Consider the following 12807-nt stretch of genomic DNA (forward strand, 5'->3'; position numbering starts at 1 on the left):
TGAAGTCGCTCAGTCGTGTCCGACTCTAGCGACCCCATGGACTGCAGCCCACCAGACTCCGCCGTCCATGGGATTTTCCAGGCAAAAGTACTGGAGTGGGGTGCCATTGAATCTTGCTCAAATGTCACCTTCTTAATGATACTTTCCATGACAACTCTTTTTAAAACAATAACCAACTTTCAACTGCAGCACTACCAATATTCTACACCATACTTCATGTTTTACTGTACATTTTCCATAAAAAATACTTCTTGCCTCCAATGGACTTATTTTTAACTATTGTTTGTTGACTGCCTTGTCCAACTATGCTTCATATGGGCAAATATTCAACCCCGTGGACTGTAGCCAGCCAGACTGTATCCATGGGATTTCCCAGGCACAAATGCTGAAGTGGGTTGTCATTTCCTTCTCCAGGAGCTCTTCCTGACCCAGGGATAGAACCCAGGTCTCAAGAACTGCAGGCAGATTCTCTACCATCTGAGCTACCAGGGTACATGCACTAACATTTGTCCCACTGTGCTTCATGTGGACAAATATCCTGGGCTTTTTCTGTTTTTTGTTTTCTTTTATTATTATTATTGTTAAAATATCACTAGTGCCTAAAAGTACCTGGTATTGTAGACAGATTTGTTGAATGAATACTCTCAAGTAAAGATCAGACAAATTTGAAAAAGAACCAACTTGCCTTTTCAGGACCTGAAAATACAATGAGTAAAATTATAATCTTGGCAAGTGAAATAGCAGATTTTATAAACCCACATCTCTTTAAGTCTCCCACATTGGCAGGCAGATTCTTTATTGCTAGCACTGCCTGGAAAGCAGTAAACTAAAATGGTACTTAGAAGTAAACACATTGCCTTAAATGCTTATATTAGGGGGAGAAAAAAAGAAACATGAATAATGTATCCAACTTAAATTCAAAAAATGCAACCACATTGATCTACATGATCTACAAGATCTTCTTCTACAGTAGAAGAAGGAAAGACATGATAAAGACATAAGCAGAAATTACAGAAACAAATGGAGGAAAAAATTTAATATAAGGCAATAATAAAATGAAAACTTTTTCTTTACATAAATTAATAAGATACACAAAATTTTGCCAGTTTGAGTAAAATTAATAAATTAAATAAATAAATGAGATAATGGCCCTCCCCAAGCTGAAATATTATGAAAGACTAAGCAGTTATTTTAAAATAATTAAAATATTAATAGTTTTACATCAAAACATTTAAAAACAGAGAACGTAATGTCTTAGATAATAACGTTTAAAAATTCTCAACAGGTATGCAAAAGATGATCAACTACTACTGGAGAAAATCATGCTTCCTCCCCTTTCCCAGAAGTCTATTATAGGAAGGAAAAGATTTAAGTCACTGGAGGAGGGGCAATATTGTATCTTCTGTCAAAGTCTGTATCTGCATTTTGTGTAAACATAGGGAAATGTTCCCACTCTCAAGCACCAAGCAAAGATCCAACGCTCCTACAAAAGGGTAAAACTAAAACTGTGTCACCAGAGGAGGGGCAGGAAACCTCTTGGGCTTAGGATCCTGACATTATAAATATATCACCAAGCAGAGACCTGCTTGTGAAAGGGCAGAAATCTGTCTCACCCAAGATTCCCATATATCACAGACCATACATGGTGTGGTAACCCGGAGGAATAAAGGAAATACAGAAATTCCGAAAAAGCCTAGGTACACAGGCACTGCCTCAGATAGAGACTGGACAAGATAAACTGAGAAGGCCTCCTCCCCCAGCCAGGATTCTAGGAACCAGTGAGAAGGGAGATCCTTCAGCGACGTGGTCAGTCTTGGGGGACTAGAGAAAACAGAGGCTTGAGAGAAGGAACACTGAGAGAATCCTCTGGCACCTAAGGACCCTCGCTAAATATAAGGTAGCAGAAATCCACCGTTTAACTAAACAAGGAAGCCACTAGGCTAAGTTAACTCTAATGCCAAAACATCTTACCTGAGCAAACCAAATTCTAAATCCATAAATGCCTCAAAGTTATTAAACTAAAAACTTAAGGACAACTAATCCCAAATAGCCAACTTGGCTTTCATCTACAGTCAATCAATAATATCACTGCTTTGCTTCAGCCTTTTTCATATCAAAGTCTCTTTGGAGCTCCTGTAAGTGGTACGCTCACTACCTCTGACTTGGCACTACCTGATTTTAATAGATTTTTCCTCAAAGAAACTCTTAAATTTTTTAAATGGTTCAGTTCATCTTTTAACACTACCACTGAAGGAATTTGAAGCCTGTGGTGAACTCTGGGTAAAAACAGCAACAAACTCAAACAATCCCAACTACTGATTGAAATGAATTAAGTCACACAGAACCTAAAACAAGCTTATCCATATCAAATCACATTTAGTTACATCTCCACAGTAATTCTACATATAATGCAAACGTAAAATTTGTAAAGTCAAAAAATAATGACCCATTTTCTAGTGACAAAGCAATCACCAAAAGTAGACTCACCAATGACACAGATGTTCGAATTATTAGACAAGGACATTAAAATAACTATTACTACAAAATTGTATGTTATAAATATATGTTAACATAATAACTTTTCCAAAACTGAAAAAAGAAGCAATCAAAATAATAACAATAATTAAAATTGAAAATGCATTTTAGTAGGAAAGATAAACCGCATGCATGAATGTATGATAAGCTTCAGCACAGTTGAAAACTATAAAATAAAGTGGAAATGCTAGAAATTTTTAAACTTCATCTAAATTTATCTAACTCAGAGATAATGAATCCCTTTGGCAGATTTATGAGAAAAGTGATCACAGTTAAATGAATACACATTGCTGCATGAAGATGCAACAATGGAAATTAACCAAAATAAAAAACAGGTGAAAGAGAGAGAAATAGACCTGAAGAACTCTGAGACAAAAACAAATGATCTGACGTATAAGAAAGTAGAGTTCCAGGAGAATGCTATGCTATGCTAAGTCACTTCAGTCGTGTCCGACTCTGTGTGACCCCATAGACGGCAGCCCACCAGGCTTCTCCATATAGAGAGAAAAATAAGCCAGAATAAAAGTTTGAAAAAATAACAACTACGAATTTTCCAAAATTAATAGAATACATCAATGATATAAAAACCTCAGAGAACCCAAAATGTAGAATAAACACACACACACACACACACACACACACCCATAATCAAATCAAAGATCATGAGGAAATCTTAAAAGAAGCCAGAAAAGAAAAAATGTAACACAAATATGAATAAACATAAAATCTAAGAATCCTTGTCAGAAACCATGCAAGTCAGAAGATAATAGAGTGATATTTAAAAGTGTTTAAAGAAAACAAAAATAATGTTTATTTCCAATTAGGAAAAACATCTTTAAAAATTATGGTAAGATAAAATATTTTTGACAAGTAAAATCTGAGAGAATCCATTGCAAGTAGATTTGTAATACAAAAAATAAATGAAAGATTTCTAGGCAAAAGAATGATGATACCATTTGAAATAGTTGAATAAACACAAATGAATAACACTGTAAATGACTTAAAAGAATTAGTTTCTGATCTTTATCAGTTTAAAATACTTTGCTATGTGCAGATAAACTGCTAACCATTCATTATGGGGTTTATAATATATTTAGAAGGAAAATGCATGGCAAATTGATCCATTGATCAACTGATCAATGATTGAATGAAGGAAACACAACTATATTCATACCATATATAACATAGAATAACATAGACAAAGACAATACAATAAAAAACATAACATAGTGCAATTTAAAAAAAGAAAAGAATAGGCATAGAAATTTGAAAGGGAGAAATAGAACTATCTTTATTTAAAGATGATATACTACCTATAGAAAAAAAGAAAGGTGATAGGAAACAAGGCGAATACACAAAAAGCAAAAGCATATCTATATACCAGTTATGATCAGTTTGTAACTTAAATTTTAAAGTGCCATTTACAGTAATGTCAAATATCTGAAATAGTTAAGGATAACAAAATACATGCAAAATTTTTACACCAAAAACTGAAAAATCTTGATGAGAGAAATTAAAGAAGATTTAAGGAGATGAAGAGAGATACTATATTCATGGGTTGGAAGACATGTTTACATGTGAATTCTAAGTATATCTATGGATTCAAAGGGGTATGAATCAAAATCCTGTGTAACTGTTTTTGAAGAAATACTTAAAATAGGTAAAATAATTCTGAAAGGGGGCAAATTTTGAGCACACACACTAGTTGATCTCAAAACTAGGCACAAAGTTACAACACTCAAGAAAATGCTATAGATTATATACATTAATCAATAGGAAAAAAAGTTTCCAAGTAGACCAACATGTGTATAGTCAATTGATTTTGACAAAGATATCAAAATAATTCAATGGAGGAAGTGCAGTCTTTCCAAACAAGCTGTGCTGAGCAATTAGACCACCATGCAAAAAGAAAAAGAAAATAAACATCAATTTTATCTTTACCATGTAAAAAACTACTTGAAATGGATCATATACTTTACTCATGAATGATAAAAGAAATATTTTCATAAGTTGAACTTGATAAAATTTGAAACTTCTAATCCTTGAAAGACCACTGTTAAGAAAATGCAAGCATAGGACACTTAATAGGAAAAAAAGTTTCAAAACATGTATCTACCTATTAAATAACTTTGATCTAAAATATATAAACATTTACCACAATAAGAAGTAAACAAACAACACAATTTTTAAAACAGGTAAAATATCTCAGCAGATATTTCACTAAAGAAAACAATGTTAACAGTTGATAACATATGAAAAGATACTTAAAACGATTTTACTCATTAAGAAAATGCCCATTGAAACCACAATGATAGCACTACACAGCTTCTAAAATGGCTTAAAAAACAAACAAAAAACAGGTGATACAAAGAGTTTACAAAGATGCATTACAACTGGAACATGCATACATTTCTGGCAGGAATGCAAAATGTTGTAACACATTGAAGAAGAGTTTGGCAATGCCTTCTAAAGTTAAATATAGGCTCTTCTTTCCTAGCCCCACCCCCTCCCCCATCTGCCATGTTTTCAGGCCTGGTCAGCCTTGGTCTATCCCCGTAAGGAAATGGCCGGGGAGTTTCAGGAAACCCAGGCGCCTTTGCCTCAGCGGAGCTCGGGCTGACGAGGCAGGGCAGCGGGTTAAACCGGAGCAGTTCCGCACGGGGTGGGGAGGCCATGACGTCCGTCAGTAACTGGCTGGCTGGCGTGAATGTCATGCTGGTGATGGCCTACGGGAGCCTGGTGTTTGTACTGCTATTTATTTTTGTGAAGAGGCAAAACATGCGCTTTGCAATGAAATCCCAAAGGGGACCTCATGTCCCTGTGGGACACAATGCCCCCAACGACTTAAAAGAGGAGATTGATACCCAACTGTCCAAGGTTCAGGATATCATGTATGAACCTCAGCTTCTCGAAGATGATGATGCAAGACTGCTACAGCTGGAAACCCAGGGAAATCAAAATTGCTACAACTAACTATACAGGATGAAAGCTCTGGATGCTATCCGTGCCTCTGAGATCCCATTTCATGCCGAAGGCCAGCATCCCCATTCCTTAATGGGCAAGAATTTCCGCTCCTACCTGCTAGATCTTGGAAACATTAGTACTCCTTTCAAGGGTATGCACAAGGCCCTCACTGATACCCTGCTGGATGGCTATGAGACAGCCCGCTATGGGACAGGGGTCTTTGGCCTGATTGAGTACCTGCGCTATCAGGAGGCCCTGAGTGAGCTGGCCACAGTGGTTAAAGCATGAAGTGGGAGCTCTCAGCGACAACACCAGTCAGCAGCCAAAGACCTAACCCAGTCTCCTGAAGTCTCCCCAACAACCATCCAGGTGACATACCTCCCCTCCAGTCAGAAGAGTAAACATGCCAAGCACTTCCTCGAACTGAAGAGCTTTAAGGACAACTATAACACACTGGAGAGTACGCTGTGATAGAGCTGAAGGTCTCTCACTGTTGATGGAGCCAGACAGACTACAGTGTGCTTGCCGGGTGGCCCTCACTCAGGTCATCTGGTTCAGCCCAGCTCTGGATCAGCTGAAGCCCTGGTTGTATTCAGAGCTCTTAAGATTTCGTGCCTAGAGGATCATTCTCCCACACTCTCTTATGGCCAGTTTCAGAACATCAGTTAAGACTTTATTGTCCCTTGGTATCACTTTTCTCTGGAGTTGAATTAGATGTTTTTCTTAATATTTCAGTCAAAGCTTCCTTAAAAATCCTCACTTGGTTTTTTGATCATGGTTCATCTGTCCTTTTCCAGACTATAAATTATCCCAAGTGAAAAAAAATAATAATAATAAAGTTAAATATAAGATCTCTCAATCTAAGTCCTAGATATTTACCAAGAAAGCTAAAAACGCAGGTCCATGCAAAAACTTCTACACAAATGCTTATAGTAGATTTACTAATAATAGTCAAAATCTATAGAGAAGCCAAACATCCATCAACAGGTAAAAATACAGATAAATAGCCCATGGCACATCCATGCAGTAAGATTCTCAGCAATGAGATAAATGAACAATACACAAAACCAAACTACTGATTATGCAACAATATGGGTCAATCTTAAAAACAGTTTTGTGATAGATGCCAGATACAAAAATCTAATTACTATGCGATTCTACTTGTGTGACATTTTATAAAAGTCAAACCTACTACATAGGGGTTGAAATCAGATAAGTGGTTTCCATGAGAAAAACAATAGAATGGGAAAGACTAGAGATCTTTTCTCTAGTCTTTAGACTAGAAAATTAGAGATACCAAAGGAAAGACTAGAGATCTTTTCTCTAGTCTTGAGACTAGAAAATTAGAGATACCAAGGGAACATTTCACACAAAGATGGGCAGACTAAAGGACAGAAATGGTATGGACCTAACAGAAGCAGAAGATATTAAGAAGAGGTGGCAGGACTACACAGAAGAACTATATAAAAAAGATCTTTGTGACCCAGACAATCACAATGGTGTAATCACTCACCTAGCGCCAGACATCCTGGATTGTGAAGTCAAGTGGGCCTTGGGAAGCATCACTATGAACAAAGCTAGTGGAGGTGACAGAGTTCCAGTTGAATTATTTCAAATCCTAAAAGATTATGCTGTGAAAGTGCTGCACTCAATATCCCACGAAATTTGGAAAACTCAGCAGTGCCCACAGGACTGGAAAAGGTCAATTTTCATTCCAATCCCAAAGAAAGGCAATGCCAAAGAATGCTCAATCTACTGCACAATTGCACTCATCTCACACACTAGAAAAGTAATGCTCAAAATTTTCCAAGTAAGGCTTCAACAGTACGTGAACCATGAACTTCCAGGTGTTCAAGCTAGATTTAAAAAAGGCAGAGGAACCAGAGATCAAATTGCCAACATCCCTTGGATCATCAAAAAAGCAAGACAGTTCCAGAGAAACATCTTTTCTGCTTTATTGATTAACCCAAAGCCTTTGACTGAGTGGATCACAACATACTGTGGAAAATTCTTCAAGAGATGGGAATACCAGACCACCTGAATTGCCTCCTGAGAAATCTGTATGCAGGTCAAGACACAACAGTTAGAACTGGACATGGAACAACAGACTGGTTTCAAATCAGGAAAGGAGTACATCAAGGTTGTATATCATCACCCTACTTATTTAATTTATATACAGTGTACATCATGAGAAACGCTGGGCTGGATGAAGCACAAATTGGAATCAAGATTGCGGGAAAAATATCAATAACCTCAGATATGCAGATGACAACACCTTTATGGCAGAAAGCAAAGAAGAAATAAAGAGCCTCTTGATGAAAGTGAAAGTGGAGAGTGAAAAAGTTGGCTTAAAACTCAACATTCAGAAAACTAATATCATGGCATCTGGGCCCATCACTTCATGGCAAATGGATGGGGAAACAATGGAAACAGTGAGAGACTTTATTTTGGGGGGTCCAAAATCACTGCAGATGGTGACTGCAGCCATGAAATTAAAAGATGCTTCCTCCTTGGAAGAAAAGCTATGACCAACCTAGACAGCAAATTAAAAAGCAGAGACATTACTTTGCCAACAAAGGTCCATCTAGTGAAAGATATGGTTTTTTGAGTAGTCATGTATGGATGTGAAAGTTGGACTATAAAGAAAGCTGAGTGCAGAAGAATTGATGCTTTTGAACTGCGGTGTTGGAGAAGACTCTTGAGAGTCCCTTGGCTTGCAATGAGATACAACCTGTCCATCCTAAAGGAAATCAGTCCTGAATATTCATTGGAAGGACTGATGCTGAAGCTGAAACTCTAATACTTTGGCCACCTGATGTGAAAAACTGACTCACTAGAAAAGACCTTGATGGGGGGAAAGATTGAAGGTAGGAGGAGAAGGAGATGACAGAGCATGAGATGGTTGGATGGCATCACCGACTCCATGGGCATGGGTTTGAGTAGGCTCTGGGAGTTGGTGATGGACAGGGTAGCCTGGCATGCTGAAGTCCATGGGGTCGCAAAGAGCTGGACATGACTGAGGGACTGAACTGAACTGATATGCTGGAGCTGAAGGAGTCACTCAACTTTGCCTGTTTTTGAACTTTATATGAATGCAGTCATATAGCACATCTCTTTTTTGGTCTGGCTTCTTTTTGTCAGTATTACACTTGTGATCTTCATCTGTATTTTTGTATAGCGATATCATTTGCTCATTCTCATTTTTGTAGAATTCTATGCATAACTATGTCCTGATTTACTTTTCAAATTACTGCTAGTGTCACATTTGTATTTTAGAATCACAACACATTGCCTAGTTGGCTGTTTTTAATTAGATACTTAAAATTCTTATTTTAAAATTCTTATTTAAGTCTTAGTTAAGCCCTACAAAATCAAAATGGGATTTTCCTTACCAAGTCACCTCCTAAACAAACATTAAAACTAAGCATGCATCTATACTTTGTATTGACTTTTTAATTGAAAAATCCTTTTTCTCATGTGTTCAGTTTGGGTTTACACCCCAAATATTATCACCTCTGATTCACCACTACCTATCCACTCCCAAGTATCCCCCCACCAATGGAATTTCTTTTTTCTTAATGGAGTTTCTAATTTAGAGCTGAAGATACCAGCATCCTTTCGTTTATAAGTCAATAATTTCCAAACACCTGTCTCTTAGATATGATAGTCTTGGCCCTTTCCCCAGACATCATCAAGATACACCCTGAAAGAAAACGAAAAGGGAGTGTTAGCCCTCCTTTCACACACAATTTAGCTGGTAAGTGATTCTGCCTCAAACAATGACCCCAGTAAAGCAGAGTACCTGAGATATAAGGCAAAACCTGTGATTGCATTACCTTCAATTACTGAAGTAGATGGAGTCATAGGTATGTGAGTTAATTTTAAATGAAGAAGTTCTGGCAGGAGTGTTTCTAAGTCTCAGAAACCTGCACACATCAAGGTAATAAGGTTAGGTTTAAACTTGATTGAGTATTGAGTTTTGCATTTTATTGTTGCAGTGAAAATCATGCCATGAATACTCCATTTATGACTCCATATAAGGATGTTCCTAATTAATCTGTTATTCAAAAGCCACCAGTATTATATTAGTAACTGCATTATTTCATGACATTGACTAAAGCCCAGAAGCAGGTTCCTATGGCCTAATTAATTTTTTTAAAGCCTTTTACTCAGTGGGATGCTGCCTACCTGGATCTTTGAATGAAAGGATATTAATGAAGCTGCAATGCAGATGATTATATTGAAAGTGATGAAGAATTTATTAGGAAGACAGCCATCATGGGCTGTGTAGTATATGAGGCATAAAACTGCTAAAAGTAATGACAGAATGTGGTTTAGGCAAGTAATGGGCAGCAGAACTACAAAAGGAGAGCTTGGAGATATATTATTTAGCAATAAAGTTCCCATAAAAATTGAAATATGAGGTGGAAAGATTAACATGGTCATACAAGTCATCTTTAATGTTCATAGCCAGTTCTGGCTTTTAGAAAAGAGTAAACTAAATTTATGCCTGTGACAACATGTAAGTCAAAACCCTTATTTATACATTTCATGCAAATGACTGCAGACCTTTGGTTTGCCATTACCAAAGTAATGTTTAGTAGCATTTAAATTTATTACATTAATGTCGGATCAGGAGCTGTATTTCTACCTGTCAAAAGATGAATGTGTGTAAGTCATGTCATCAATAAATAGACTGCAAGTCACAGACCCCTGCACTGCTAGTTCCAAATCCATGAACGCAACTTTTATATTTTGTTTTTCCACTTTAAACTGAATATAGATGTGTTCTTGTTTATGTCATAATGATATTCTAGCATTATCAACACAAACCTTTGCTCCTCTGGCATGTTTGCTTCCACACAGGGGCACAGAGTACTCCAATTAAGAGCAAGGACTTTTGATGGAAATAGACCTAAATGAAAACCCTGATAGCCAATTACCAGATGGGTGACCTTAGTCAAATGATTTTATGACTCTGGTCTCATTTTTCTCATCTATAAGAGGGATATAATGATACCAATCTTGTGGAATTATTATAATAATTCAATAAAGTATGTAAAGTGTATCTAGCCTATGGTAACTGACTCAATTATTATCATCATAATTATCATTATCAATACATTCTGGGTGCTTCCATAATAGATAGTGGCATCAAAAGTCTTGGAGGAGAGGCAAAGCACACCGTATTCTTCAGATATTCTCATCTCAACTTTACTTCTTAAGTTAAAGGTCTGAAGGTTAATTTGTATCTAATGAAGTATGTAATTAAATTGACAGCCATTTGGATTTCACACAAATTTCTTATGAAAATTCTTGTCTTTTATGATTTCTTAGACGTAGGTATAAAATTGGGGCTCTAGAATAAAACCAAATGGAATTTTAAGGGGAAAAAATAATAAATATTTACAAAACATTTTATTCTGAATCTGAAGCCTTTTCTATTTAATGTCTATCACGTTAGAGAATGGCAATAAGATTTCCATTTGAAATACAGTAGTAATAGAGGCCTTAATAAGAAAACACCACCTGAATAAAGGCCTGATAAAAGTGAATATATAAGCCATATGAAATTCAGAGGAAAGATTTTAGGTAAAGGGAATAGCCAATTAAACTCCTATAAAATGGAAACAGGAGCAGAGTAAAGGAGGGCATGATCAGTGGGAGTAAGTAGTTCATTATCAGTCAGTTCAGTTCAGTCGCTCAGTCGTGTCCGACTCTTTGCGACCCCATGAATCGCAGCACGCCAGGCCTCCCTGTCCATCACCAACTCCCGGAGTTCACCCAGACTCACGTCCATGGAGTCAGTGATGCCATCCAGCCATCTCATCCTCTGTCGTCCCCTTCTCCTCCTGCCCCCAATCCCCAGCATCAGAGTCTTTTCCAATGAGTCAACTCTTTGCATGATAGTTGTAGGCAATAAAGTGTGCACCGTCAACAGAAAGTCTTAAACCAACAATGAAACTGATTATTTTTTTTTATCACCATGTGCTAACAAGTGTAAACAATATCAGTGACCAAAAAAACTGCTCCCTAAAAAAACAAAAAACAAAAGCATATTTATTGCTCTAATATCTAAATAACTGCCGTGGTTTCTATTGAACTCAATGGATTGCTGCCACTAGCCCATGTTTGAAAAGATACCAAGAAAGAACAGCACAAGTTAAGAATGTCTGGATCAGACTGAATGCGAACAGGAGCTGTAGATGGCTGGGTCTAGCATGGCTGGAATATGTCAGGCTTTGCAAGCTCTGTTTGGACTTGAGCTTTTCCTCTACGAGATGGAAAGCCACTGTATGAAAGCAGAGGATTTTCAAGATTTTATTCATGTTTTCAACATACTGACTGCAGATTAAAAAGAGACTTCAGGCAGATAACATTATAATTATGGAAGAGAAAACTAAACTAGATGGTTATTGTTCTTACTACCTACTATTTATCCCACTGGTGAAGGATGAATCCCATACTCTAAATAATACAAATGGTTGAAGATACGACATTCAACCCTGGACCGATGAGATTGACAGCAGTTTACTAGTCAAACATATAATCTGGTAGAGCAGACCCCACACACCATACATGGTTACATGAGACCTACCCTTGGGAATAGAGTGAATCAGCAGGGGCTGTAGGAGGCAGACTTTACAGTACCAAGAGTGACGTGTGCCCCCCACCATTCACATCTTGAGGATGTGATTGGTTTGTCTGAATAATTTTGCAAGCTAGCAGAGGAGCAAAATATATTAGGTTCAGATCCAGAAGGTGTACAGCTGGTCTGATTAATAGGGGAACTACCTGGGTGTGGTGTCTTCTCCACTGTCTTTGGGGCATACTAGCAAAAGCCTTTGGGGTCCCTGTGAGACTCAAAGATGTCAAGTAATACAGTGATAGCTTGGGACAGAAGTATAAGTGGTGAAATTAGTTAGAAAAAAATTGATGCTATATTTTGGAGGTAAAACCAGTAAAAATTGTGGAGGAATTGAATGTGGAGTGTGAAAGAGTCAAATATGACACAAAGGTGTTTGACTCTAGCAAATGAAAATATAGTTTCAATTACTGAGAAGAAAAACTATAGGAGTAGCAGCTTATGGTATTATATTTCCATACAATTGGATACTGTATAAATGTAAAAACATAAACTTTTTATATGTGTGTGTGCATGCTAAGTCGCTTCAGTCGTGTCTGACTCTTTGCAACCCCGTGAACTGTAGTCCACCAGGCTCCTCTGTCTATGGAATTATCTAGGCAAGAATACCAGAGTGGGTTGCCATGCCCTCTTTTAGGGGATCTTCCTGCCCAGGGATCAAA

At 37.2% G+C, this 12807-nt stretch overlaps 1 pseudogene; it reads left to right on the top strand.

Annotated features, from left to right (window-relative positions):
• Positions 1-5060: 5060 nt before the first annotated feature.
• On the top strand, positions 5061-6308 carry LOC133260221 (protein C1orf43 homolog; annotated as a pseudogene).
• Positions 6309-12807: the final 6499 nt, after the last annotated feature.

Source organism: Bos javanicus, chromosome 14 (genome assembly GCF_032452875.1).
Source record: "Bos javanicus breed banteng chromosome 14, ARS-OSU_banteng_1.0, whole genome shotgun sequence".
Lineage (NCBI taxonomy): Eukaryota > Metazoa > Chordata > Mammalia > Artiodactyla > Bovidae > Bos > Bos javanicus.